This window comes from Arachis hypogaea, chromosome 18 (genome assembly GCF_003086295.3).
Source record: "Arachis hypogaea cultivar Tifrunner chromosome 18, arahy.Tifrunner.gnm2.J5K5, whole genome shotgun sequence".
NCBI classification, from domain to species: Eukaryota; Viridiplantae; Streptophyta; class Magnoliopsida; order Fabales; family Fabaceae; genus Arachis; species Arachis hypogaea.
This window is the reverse complement of record NC_092053.1, coordinates 86682194-86692195: the sequence shown is the minus strand read 5'-3', so window position 1 is coordinate 86692195 and position 10002 is coordinate 86682194. Positions and strand designations below refer to the sequence as shown.

The 10002-nt window shown below is 36.6% G+C and overlaps 1 non-coding gene across 1 annotated transcript; it reads left to right on the top strand.

Moving 5' to 3' along the window:
* The first annotated feature begins 793 nt into the window (after positions 1-793).
* On the top strand, positions 794-901 carry LOC112774219 (small nucleolar RNA R71). Its single transcript, XR_003188718.1, has one exon. It is a non-coding gene; the product is annotated as a small nucleolar RNA R71 (small nucleolar RNA).
* The last annotated feature ends 9101 nt before the right edge of the window (positions 902-10002 follow it).

The following is a 10002-nucleotide window of genomic DNA, read 5'->3' as shown; positions in this document are numbered from 1 at the left end:
CACTGGGACTCACGTCCTCCTCACTCTCTCCAGGTTCGGCCATGTTGGTCATGGTTATGGCCTTGCACTCTCTGTTGGAATTTTCTTCTGTATTGCTTGGGAGAGTACTGGGAGGAGTTTCAGTAATCTTCTTACTCAGCTGACCCACCTGTGCCTCCAAATTTCTAATGGAGGACCTTGTTTCATTCATGAAACTTTGTGTAGTCTTGGATAGATCAGAGACTATGGTTGCCAGGCCAGAATGGCTCTGTTCAGAATTCTCTATCTATTGCTGAGAAGATGATGGAAAAGGCTTGCTATTGCTAAACCTATTTCTTCCACCATTATTATTGAAGCCTTGTTGAGGCTTCTGTTAGTCCTTCCATGAGAAATTTAGGTGATTTCTCCATGAAGGATTATAGGGTTCTCCCATGTAATTCACCTCTGCCATTGCAGGGTTTTCAGGATCATAAGCTTCTTCTTCAGAAGATGCTTCTTTAGTACTGTTGGATGCAGCTTGCAATCCATTCAGACTCTGAGAAATCATATTGACTTGCTGAGTCAATATTTTGTTCTGAACCAATATGGCATTCAGAGTATCAATTTCAAGAACTCCTTTCTTCTGAGGCGTCCCATTGTTCATAGGATTCCTCTCAGAGGTGTACATGAACTGGTTATTTACAACCATTTCAATGAGTTCCTAAGCTTCTTCAGGGGTTTTCAGATGAAGAGATCCTCCTACAGAATGGTTCAATGACATTTTTGACAACTCAGACAGACCATCATAGAATATACATATGATGCTCCATTCTGGAAGCATGTCAGTAGGATACCTTTTAATCAATTGCTTATATCTTTCCCAAGCTTCATAGAGGGATTCACCTTCCTTCTGTCTGAAGGTTTGGATTTCCACTCTAAGCTTGCTCATCTTTTGAGGTGGAAAGAATTTTGCCAGGAAAGCACTGACCAGCTTTTCCCAAGAGTTCAGGCTTTCCTTAGGTTGTGAATCCAACCATGTTCTAGCTCTGTCACTTACAGCAAAAGGGAAAAGCATAAGCCTGTAGACCTCGGGATCAACTCCATTGGTCTTGACAGTGTCACAGATTTGCAAGAATTCAGCTAAGAACTGATGAGGATCTTCCAATGAAAGTCCATGAAACTTGCAATTCTGTTGCATTAGAGAAACTAATTGAGGCTTAAACTCAAAGTTGTTTGCTCCAATGGCAGGAATTGAGATGCTTCTTCCATAGAAGTCAGAAGAGGGTGCAGTAAAGTCACCAAGCATCTTCCGTGCATCTCCACCATTGTTATTGGGTTCGGCCATGTCTCCTTCTTTTTTGAAAATTTCTGTCAAGTCCTCTCCAGAGGGTTATGTTTTAGCTTCTCTTAGTTTCCTCTTAAGAGTCCTTTCAGGTTTAGGATCAGATTCAATATGAATGTCTTTATCTCTGTTCCTACTCATATGAAAAAGAAGAGAACATAAAAGAAGAGGAATCCTCTATGTCACAGTATAGAGATTCCTTTATGTGAGTAAAAGAAAAGAAGAGTAGAAGAAGGGGAAGAATTCAAAAATTAAATATAATAAAATAAAAATATTTTTATTTTTATTTTAAATATTAGTTATAATTCGAAATTTAAAAGAGAAATAAGATTAAATTAAAATTTAAAACAATTAGTTAACAAAAAGGAATTTTGAAAAAGTGGGGAGGAGTTTTCGAAAATCAGAGAGAGAAAATTAGTTAGATGATTTTGAAAAAGATATGATTGAAATAGAAAAATTTTAAAATCAAATAAAAAGTTAAGTAGTTAATTGAAAAATATTTGAAAATCAATTTTGAAAGGATCAGAAGTTAGAAAAGATTTTGAAATTGATTTTTGAAAAAGATATGATTGAAAATCATTTTAAAAAAGATTTGAAAAAGAAATTTAAAAAGATTTGATTTTTAAAATTAAAGTTGATTACTTAACTAATAAGAAATCAAAAGATATGATTTTAAAATTCAAAGATTGAACCTTTCTTAATAGGCAAGTAACAACTTAAAAAATTTTTGAATTAAAACATTAAATGTTAGTGAGATTTTCGAAAATATGAAGTAAGAATAAGAAAAAGATTTTGAAAATCAATTTAAAAAATTCCGAAAATATGTAAAGATAAATGAAAAAGATTTGATTTTTGAAAAATATTTGAAAAGATAGAATTTTAAAATTGAAATTTATGAGTAAAACAAGGAAAGATATATTTTTGATTTTTGGATTTTTAGTAAAGAGAGAGAAAATCACCAAATTGAAACAAAACATAGAAATTATGAATCAAAATAACTAATGCATGCAAGAACACTTTGAATGTCAAGATGAACACTAAGAACACTTTGAAGATCAAGATGAACATCAAGACTTATTTTTGAAAATTTTTAAGAAAAGAAAAACATGCAAGACACCAAACTTAGAAATTTTTAATGTTTAGATACTAACAAATTGAAAATGCATATGAAAAACAAGAAAAGACACAAAACATAAAATTGAAAAGATCAAACAAAGAAGATCATCAAGAACAACTTGAAGATCATGAAGAACACCATGCATGAATTTTTCGAAAATTTAAAGAAGATAAAAAAAGATGCAATTGACACCAAACTTAAAAATTGACATTAAACTCAAACAAGAAACACAAAAAATTTTTTTTGGTTTTTATAATTTTATTAATTTTTTTTTTGTATTTTTCGAAAATAAGAAGTAAAAAGCTTAAAAATAAAATAAAATTACCTAATCTGAGCAACAGGATGAACCGTCAGTTGTCCAAACTCAAGCAATCCCCGACAACGGCGCCAAAAACTTGGTACGCACGTTCATAATCTCAATTCTTCTTCACAACTCCGCACAACTAACCAGCAAGTGCACTAGGTCGTCCAAGTAATAAACCTTACGTGAGTAAGAGTCGATCCCACGGAGATTGTCGGCTTGAAGTAAGCTATGGTCATCTTGTAAATCTCAGCCAGGCAGATTCAAATGGTTATGAGGTTTTGATAATTAAAATATAAATAAAATATAAGATAAGATAGAAATACTTTTGTAATTCATTGATGAGAATTTCAGATAAGCGTATGGAGATGCTTTACTCCTTCTGAATCTCTGCTTTCCTACTGTCTTCATTCAATCATTCATACTCCTTTCCATGGCAAGTTGTATGTTGGGGATCACCGTTGTCAATGGCTACCATCTGTCCTCTCAGTGAAAATGGTCCAAATGCGCTGTCACCGCACGGCTAATCATCCGTCGGTTCTCACTCATGTTGGAATAGGATCCATTGATCCTTTTGCGTCTGTCACTACGCCCAACACTCGCGAGTTTGAAGCTCGTCACAGTCATCCCATCCCAGATCCTACTAGGAATACCACAGACAAGGTTTAGACTTTCCGGATCTCAAGAATGCTGCAAATTGATTCTAGCTTATACCACGAAGACTCCGATCTTTCGGAATGGAGGCTAAGAGATACACGCTCAAGCTATTGCAGATAGAACAGAAGTGGTTGTCAGGCACGTGTTCATAGGTGAGAATGATGATGAGTATCACGGATCATCACATTCATCAGATTGAAGTGTGAGTGAATATCTTGGAATAAGAATAAGCTTGAATTGAATAGAAAAACAATAGTACTTCGCATTAATTCATAAGGAACAGCAGAGCTCCACACCTTAATCTATGGTGTGTAGAAACTCCACCGTTGAAAATACATAAGTGATAATGGTGTTCATTGGCTTCGGCCCCAGAGGGGGAACCAGAATGACCAAGACCTTGAATACAATAGTAAAAAGTCCTATTTATACTAAACTAGTTAATAGGGTTTACAGAGATAAGTAAATGATGCAGAAATCCACTTCCGGGGCTCACTTGGTGTGTGCTTAGGCTGAGCATTGAGCTTTACACGTGTAGAGACTTCTCTTGGAGTTAAACACCAGGTTACAGTGTGTTTGTGGCGTTTAACTCTGGTTTGTAACCTATTTTTGGCGTTTAACTTCAGAATGGGGCAGGAAGTTGGCGTTTGAACGCCAGTTTGAGTCATCAAAACTCGGGAAAAGAATAGACTATTATATATTTCTGGAAAGCCCTGGATGTCTACTTTCCAACGAAATTAAGAGCACGTCAATTGGGTCTCTTTAGCTCCAGAAAATCCATTTTGAGTGCAGGGAGGTCAAAATCCAACAGCATCTACAGTCCTTTTTCAGCCTCTGAATCAGATTTTTGCTCAGTCCCTCAATTTCAGCCAGAAAATACCTGAAATCACAGAAAAACAAACAAACTCATAGTAAAGTCCAAAAATATAATTTTTGCATAAAAACTAATAAAAACATAATAAAAATTAACTAAATCAAACTAAAAACTATGTAAAAACAATGCCAAAAAGTGTATAAATTATCTGCTCATTAAAAACCTAAACTAAACTACTCTAAAACTAATCCTAAAAACTCTTCTATGAAGTATGGTAATGTATGGTATGATATACAGTTGCTTCCCCGTTCAAATATGCTCCAAAGCCTTCAAAAATGGGCCAAAAAGCCCCCAAAACGTGAGTCCACGTGCAATTTTAATGGAGGCACGTGCTGGTACCTGTGCGGAAACACAAGTTTGTGCATGGGCACACTTGCTGATTTTCCTCCTGTGCATGGGCACGGCCCTGTGCGGATGCACAGGTCCTAATTTCCATTCTGCCCTGAGCATGGGCACAGGTCCTAATTTTGACCCCTGTGCGTGGGCACAGAAGGTGTGCGTGGGCTGAAATACTTTTCTCCTTTGTTTTCTTCATGTTTTCTCCCTTTTTGCATGCTTTCTTCCACTTCTACCAAACCATTCTTGCCTCTAAGACCTGAAATCACTCAACAAACATATCACGGCATCGAATGGAATAAAAGTGGGATTAAATTACTCAATTTAAGCACAAAAATGCATGTTTTCACATCTAGGTTCAATTTAGGGATCAAACACAAAAGTATGCTATTTTAGTGAATAAGTGTGAGTTTATGTGATGAAATCCATCCAATTCAACCTAAAATATATCGTCAAATATGGACTTATCAATTCCCCCACATTTAAACAATAGCATGTCCTCATGCTAAGCCAAGCAAGGAGAATAATCAAAGGGAAACAACTTATTGAATGTAACTATCTATATGCATGCATGTCTATATATATATATATAGTATCCTATTGAATTGGTGAAAACAAACAATCAAATTCCAAGCAAGTATATAGACATATAGGGCCAAGCAAAGAATTCAATGCAAACAAAATCTAAAGAATTGATTCTCTCATAAAAATGAAGCAACTTGCAAGAATACATGATAAGAGGTATGGAAACATAGAGTTGAGTGACCGAACCCTCACTAGGTGTGTATACACTCTAAGCACTCGGTGTTTTAGGGTTTAATCACTTAAGTCTCCTCCTAATCATGCTTTCAAGGATTTACTTTTCATCTAACAATCAACAAACATGTAATGTGTGAGTGCAAGTATCATGAGGTCTTTAGAGGGTTGTAATGGGGTTAGGGTTAAGGTAGGATAAATATGGCTAAGTGAACTAGGGAATTGAATCTTTGATTAGCTCAAATGTCCACTCAACCTATATCAACCAAATTACAAACTATGCAACCTAACTTTCCATTCCCTTTTTATACACATTCATGCATCTTTTTATCCAAGTTCACATATGCATTTCTTATTCATTCATTTCATTTTCTTTTTCCTTTTTGGGGAGACCTTTGTCCCCTTTCACTTTTTTCTTTTCTTTTCTTTTTATTTTTGACAAATGCATGTGGTTAAAGCAAGTTGATACATGAATGTGCACCCATTTTCCAAATTTTTCAATAAGTACCCAAAACAAAAAAATTTTTTTTCTCTACCAATGCTTCCCAAGATTTCTCCCACACTTAAACGACACACACACCCCATCCTAAGCTAATCAAGGATGCAATTCAAGGTCATTCCATGGTTTTACGCTTAGGCTTTTGATATGGTTATAATTTGAACAAAAGGGATTAAAAAGCTCAAAGGGGTTAACAAAGGTAGATGCAAGGGTAAGGCTATATGGGTGAGTGAGTTTAATTCAAAGATGGCCTCAATCATGCTAAATGCATTCAAACATCAAATATTGGAAATAAAGAATCGAGCAAAACCAAGATCACAATCATAGAAGGAGATATAACACACAATGAACAAAATTAGTGGTTAAAATGTGTAACCACTCATTAAAACTCAAAAACTCACAGGGTATTTGTTCTTTACTCTTCTATGTTCCATAAAGAAATCATTCAAGCAAGTTTGAAAACAATTTTCTCAATCAATTCAATAGAATGCCCTTCAAACAAAATTCTTGGAAATCCATGTTGTTTTTCACCAAAATTATTCCTATATGCGTATGTATGTTGTGATGGATGTAATTTTTCAAAAGTTTCCTAGTTCTGTTCCTAATTTTTTCAACAACCAAAATATAACATGAACAATTAGGACAAAATTGAACTAGGTGCTATACTATTCACAACATCCAATCACAACTTCTATTTATAGAATATATACTAAGGAAAAGATGCAAAAAAAATGCAACATGCAATAGCTAGATATAAACTATGATATATATACCAAAAGAAAATGTAATGCAACAGACAAAAATACTCCAAATATATACAAGAAACCTACTAGAAAAAAACAAAAATAAGGTACAAAGTGTTTGGGAAAAGAAAGTTTACACCCCAAAATGACAAATCCTCCCCCACACTTAAGTGTTACACGGTCCTCCGTGCACGAACATCATCCGAGGGGAATGTATCTAAGTTCCTCCACCTTCAGCTGGTGGATGCAGGGGGCTTGGGTTGTATGGAAACCACCGAGTCCAATGCATTCTCGGTATCTTCGTCCCCGGTGTCCTCCTCCTCTCCCAGCTCCGTGCCTTGTGTCTCATCCTCAAAAAAGAAGGAATAAAGTATACTTAAGAGTCATAGGGAAGTGGCACAAAAAGATAAAGGAGAGAGTAAATAAGCATCTCATTGAAGAATTTTGCATGGTGGTGTGGTATGAAAAAAAACTGAGCCATGTGTGTATTCCAAGTGTACACGTGATTAGAATACACACAACGGCCGGTTAAAATGGCATCCACACAATCAAAAAGTAAGAATGAGTTCCTCAATTAAATGGCCTAAGATGCAAGCAATAAGTAAGCTACAATTAAGGACAAACAAACTTAGGCAACCACCACAAGGGTGAATTGAGTTTAAGGATTATTGGATATTGAAGTTGTGTAAGTGAAAGAGCGAAATTAGTATAAAATAGCACAACAAACAATAACCAATGTAATAATGAAAAGAGAACTACTTATTCATCTTCAAAATTAATGACATAGTCACATGGTAAAGGTACTTGTTGCACAAAGTGACAATCTTGATAAGAATCAAGCCAAGTCACTCAAACAAATGCAAAGCATTAATAAGAAACAAGGACCTTGTGATGCGATTATATTGACTTAAAATCCATGGTGAACAAGCAATTCAATTCAATTCACTAAATTCCATGTGCACTCATAAAAGTTTTACCTAATATGCAACAAAATGTAAATGTGCAAATCCAATTAGGTGCTAGTAATTGAAGGTAAAGTACAAGTGCATCGATGAAATTCAATCAACAAGCAACCCAATCAACATCAAAGAGACACTTGCAACTTATTTAATTACTAAGTGCATACGTGCAGTGTGTGTGCGTACGCACACAAGGTGGAAAAAGGGAGTTGTGCGCTCACACAATGTGTGCGAACGCTCCAAACAGAAGAGGGGTATAGATGTGTGCGCACGTACATACCTGTGCGTGCGCACAAAATGCTTTTTTTTTGTAGAAGCAAGATCGTGTGTGCGTGCGCACACAGGTCTGTGCGCACGCACAGAAGGAAAGATAGGGGGTGTTCACGTGTACAAGCCACGCCAATGCTCCCACCAGAGGGGTTACATATTGGCATGCGGACGCACATGGCTGTGCGGCCGCACAAAGAGCGCAAGAAGGGAGACACGTGTGTTCGCACAGAGCAGTGCGCACGCACATGTCATAGAAAACAAGGCAGTACCCATGCACAAACTGTGCTGGCATTGCGAGCAGAGGGCACTGCAAGGGCTGTGCGGACGCACAGGCTTGTGCACTTTTACAGGTCGCGAAACTCACAGTTGTGTGCGCACGCAAAGTAGCGTGCGTACTTACAGATGCCCTGTTTTGCAAAAAAAATTTCTTTCATTTCTAAGGTGTTATGCCTTAGCTTAATCAACATTTCAACCCCAAACATTAAAAACATCATAAAATCATGATCCATATGCAAACTAACATATCTAAGCTCAAATTAAACCAATCCTAAGCTAACTAAGACAAGCAAATATGCAATAAACTAGGACTATAAACAAAGAGAAAGGGTAAGAAAGATGTTACCATGGTGCGGTGCCTCCCACCTAGCACTTTGGTTTATAGTCCTTAAGTTAGACTTATTGAGGAGACTCTAGCTAGGGTGGCTTGTGTTTCCACTCCTCCTTGAACCTCCATCCATGCTTGGTCTTTGACTCTCCTCTGGGATCCCATATTCTAGGCATTCGCTCACCTTCCTGTTGATCTTTATGCTTCAAACCGGATAGATAAGCTCCTAATTGACCCTTGTAACAACCCAACATTTTCCAAAAATTACCCAATTGTGCTTCACACCATTCTTGAACTCCAATTTTTGAATTGTTCTTCTTGAAGGGCCTTGGATTCTCTTGGCAACCAATACCCTTTCCTCCACCATGCGCCAACCCAAGAAGGACCTTGAGTTGGTAGTCCATCTCCAAGATAGCATATTGATGGGGACCAATAAAGCTCATAGGTGAAATTGCCACCCACTCAATATGTTCTTGGAACGGAATTGCTTCCTCACCAACTTTCTCTTCCCCATCACTCAAGTCATAACAAGGAGGTTGTGAAAATTCTACCTCTATGTCTTGATAAACCCCAATTTTGTGGTTTATCATGTGCTTAATTTGGAGGATTTTATCACCTTTTCCCACATTTATTCAATGAAATATCATGGTTTTGTAATTCTCCCTTGAATTGTGCTTAAGTGTAAAAACATGCTTTTTAGGCCCTTAAATTGGTGATTTTAATTCACTTTAATTCCATTCGATGCTTTGATGTGTTTGTTGAGTGATTTCAGGTTCATAAGGCAAGTATTCGATGGAAGAAGTGAGGAGAAAAGCATGCAAAGTGGGAGAACTCATGAAGAAATGAAGGAACTGCAAGCTGTCAAGCCTGACCTCTTTGCACTTAATCGATCATAACTTGAGCTACAGAGGTCCAAATGAGACGGTTCTAGTTGCGTTGGAAAGCTAACATCCGGGGCTTCAAAATAATATAAAATTTGTCATAGTTACCTGATGTCTAGGGATGCTCACGCACATTGTACACGTGCACACCGATTGGTGCACGTGATTTACTCAAAGCAACTCGTGGCCAGTGATTTTTAGAGCATTTTGGGCCCAATCCAACTCATTTCTAATGCTATTTCATGCAGAATTCAAGCTTGGATAAGGGGGGAGCAATTGTTTGAAGTTCTTACATCATGTAGCTTAGTTTCTAGAGAGAGAAGCTCCCTCTTCTCTCTAGAATTAGGGTTCCTAGGATTAATTGCATCATAGATCCATGTTTAATTCCTTTCTTTCATCTTGTTTCTTCTACATTTTCATGCTGTAGTGATGTAATCTTCTTGTTCCCTCTTGTTAATTTTCCTTTTCATGCTTCTTTGTTTATGATTGATGAACACTTGTTGGATTTGGATTTTCTATTAATGTAATTGATGTTTGATGTCTTTTATTGTGAATTCGAGTTGTTGATCTTACCTCCTTGCAATTTGTAGTTGGTAGATTTTACTATTTCTTGTCATTTATTATACTTTCCTTTTATGCCTTCCAAGTGTTTGACAAAATACTTGGTTGGATGTTAGATTAGATTTTGAGCATTCTTGGCTTGGAAAG